A 3681-nucleotide genomic window follows, 5' to 3' on the forward strand; every position below is an offset into this window, starting at 1 on the left:
GTTTGGATGTACAGTACAGGATAAGAAAGCTACCACTCCCTAATCATTGGCTATGTATGAAGGGACTATGGTCATCTCAATTTGCCTGAAGCAGGTTTATGCCTGTTATCTTGGCATGATTGTTAATAGTCTCTTCTTTCAATCTCAAAACTGTCTCCTTGTGGATGATATATCATATGGTCACCCAAGTTATAGATATTCTTTCTAATATTTCCTAATTATAAAGAACACTTTAGTAAATATCCTAGCAGCTAACTCTTTATACTGAATTTGTATATGGCTCGATCAAAACATGTGCATATTTTAAGCTTTTTTAAATATATACTGCCCTCCCTCCCAGAAGGGTTGTACCAATTTATACTCCCACGAGCAATTATGAGCACAGTTCTTTTTTTGCAAACCTTCACAACTCTGGTACTACTATTTATTTTTGAAGACTTTTGACAGTTCGATTAGCAAACTATTAAAGCAAATTCATTGCTTTAATATAGATTTATTTCATTACTATTGTGAGCGAATATTTGTATAGATTAGTGTTCTTTCATTGCAAGCAACCAAAAGTAATTCTGGATGGATATTGGGAAGAATGCAGAGGAAAGACAGCAGGGACCCACAGAATTAATGGGAGCCTAGAAGACCAGGCTTAGGAATGGTGGGGACACAGGCATCTCATGAGGTGAGGAAGCAGTCACACCAGCAATGGACTCAATGTGAAAGGCATTACTGGGTCGGGGCTGCTCAGGAAACCAGTGTAAGAACAAAATGAAACCCCAACAACTTTGGTCTCTTTCTTCCTCCCTTAACATTCAAGTTCCAGTTGACCTGGGCCACATGCCTGCCCTCAGGCTGGGAATGGGCAGTGCCCTGATTACAATCCCACCGAATCATAGCTAGAGGGAAAGCGAGAACTTCTCAAGGGATATCAGAGTGTTGTTAGGATGGGGAAGCGGGCCCTGGGCACACAACCCCATAAAAGACCGTGACCACTTTCTTCAATATTGGCTGTTCATTTCCCTTTCTGCGAACCATCTATGCATGTTCTTTGCCCATTTTTCTCCTGCAGTGTTTTTGTTGTTGTTGTTTTGGGTTTTGTTGCCATACAAGAGATTTGCAAGGATTTTTAAAGCTGAATTCAGCCGCACTTTGCAGAAACCCCTTAAAGAGCTCTTCATTTTGTAATTCACAAAAGTTAACCGCCCCTCCTCCACAGGTTTTGTTGTTGGTTGGCTGTAGTACCTAACCCTCAAAATCACAGTGGTTTAAGTGAGGATTTTAAGACCGGGCCCCCAAATTCTTTGACATCCTTCGCATTGGAAAGTGGGATCTATGTCCCGTGACCTTGAATCTCGGCTCTATGACCACTTGAGCAATAAATTATGGCATAAGTGATATTGTGTCAGTTTCTGGACCCAAGCTTCAGAAAAGTTGGCTTTGACTCTCTGTCTCTTGAGACATTTGCTCTCAGAATCTAGATACTATTCCATGAGGATGGCAAATAGCGGAAAGGCTAGAATGCAGAGGAACTGGGGGGCCAGCAGCCAGCAGCCTCAGCTGAACTTCAGCTGACACCCAGCCCTCACTTACCACCCATGTGAGTGACACATCTTGAAAACAGGTCCTCCAGCTCCCATTGGCCCTGCCCTAGCTGATGCCATGTGGAGTAGGGGACTACTGTCCCTCACAGCCCTATCCAGATTAGTCTAGTGAGTAAAATAAATAATGTTATTTTAAGCCTCCGAGTTCTGGAGTAGCTTGTTGCACAGCAAAAGGGAACTCGGTGGAACATAGTACTTCAGACATTTATTTCTTGTTTGGGGTTTAGTACTGGTGTTACGGTTAGCAAGGAGCCTTCAGCATGGGAACTTTGAGATTTCAAGGATGCTTACTTCTTTCACCTTCTGATTCCACCCTCCTCTTATGGATTCAGTAGCTTTATGAGGAAAGACTAAGTGAAAAAGTGAGTGGGGAAGGGATATGTGTTTGTTATGCTCTTTGGTCCGGGAAAACAAATAAACATCGCTTTCACTTGCTTTTCTATTGGCCAAAAGTGGCCATATGCCCACCTACAGATGCAAATGAGTTTGTAAATTGTGGTTCTTGGCTTCCCAGTAAACACTTTACACTGTGAAAGGTGGAGCACAGATCTTTGGTGGAAAAACCAGTGGTCTGACACACTCACCTAGCAAGCAGATCAAACCATATTCTTCTTTGGACACCAACAAAATAAGAGAACCAAGATTGCCAGAAGGATCTCATTGTTCACTTTGTATAGCATATTTCTGGACAAAACGTGTGGGAACCGAAGCCTGGTGTCACACATTGTGTATAAACTAAATAATAAAACCTATACTTTTCTGAGCTACATAAGTTGGCTTATGGAAAGGTGATTTCCAAATAAGGAATCAATCAAGGAAATGTAGAGGGAGACTACCCAGGAAAGAAAAACTGGTTTGGGTTGTATATTTTGGAGCACAAAGTAAGAAGCAGCAGGTCAGGGGTGCCTGGGTGGCTCGGTTGGTTAAGCATTGACTTCGACTCAGGTCATCATCTCATGGTTTGTGAGTTCGAGCCCCGCATCGGGCTCTGTGCTGATGGCTCAGAGCCTGGAGCCTGCTTCAGATTCTGTGTCTCCCTCTCTCTCTACCCCTTCCCCACTCACTTGCTCTCTCTGTCTCTGTCTCTGTCTCTCTCTCAACAATAAATAAACTTCAAAGCAGCAGGTCATAGAGAAGAGATGAAGGGAACAGTAGTTTGGGGCTTGGCTCTGCCACCAACTTCTGTGTCACCTTGCTTGCCCTCCCTGCTTCTCCACTTCCTCAGGTGAAAAAAGGAAGAGGTTGGACTAGACTATCTTGAAGTTTGTTATTGTTTTCTTTATTCCTCACCTGTCAGGCTGAGCACAAATACAAAGAAAGCTGCTCTCCTGGAAATAATGGCATGATGTACACCTCTAATTGTTCACTAATATTCTCCCCTATTAAATGACCCACTCCTCAAAAAAGCTAGATTGGAAACTGTGGACTTTTCCACTTTTGCCTAGTGTTCGCTTAGCAACAACAGCAACAGAAACTTCTCTGAATCTTGGTAAGGATAAATAAAAAGAAATCTCTGAGGATTCTTTTCCAGGAACAGAAAATTACTCCCAACTTGGAATTCATGGGAGCCCTCAGTGTCAGCAGGAGAATGTACCTGTGTCATTTCCTCCTCACCTCCCGAATTTTAACTTGAAGGAATCAGCTACGAAGGTGAGAAGGGCAGGAGGGGAGTTATGCAAGCGAGTTCTCATCTGTTCTCAAAGTTATAAGTAAGAAGAGATAATGCTCCGAGGCCCCGTTCTCAGCAAAACACTGACCAGATAAGCCCCAAGCTTATGTCATAGGAAATAAATCTTTGCCCCTTGGATGCATTTACTGAGTGCTCCATTTCTTTAGGAGAATTTTTATTTCATACATGGCCAATACTATCTTTCCCATCACTCCTGCAACTACTGTACAGAGGAATTTGGAGTTTGTTCCCAGAAACTGCATCCTCTGCAAATTGAAGGAATGCGTGTATAAATTTCTACAGCATGTGTGTGTGTGTGTGCGTGTGTGCATGTCTGTATGTGTGTGCATGTCTGTGTGCATGTGTGTGCATGTCTGTGTGTGTGTGTGTGCGTGTGTGCATGTCTGTATGTGTGTG

The sequence above is a fragment of the Neofelis nebulosa genome, chromosome 5, assembly GCF_028018385.1.
Source record: "Neofelis nebulosa isolate mNeoNeb1 chromosome 5, mNeoNeb1.pri, whole genome shotgun sequence".
NCBI classification, from domain to species: domain Eukaryota; kingdom Metazoa; phylum Chordata; class Mammalia; order Carnivora; family Felidae; genus Neofelis; species Neofelis nebulosa.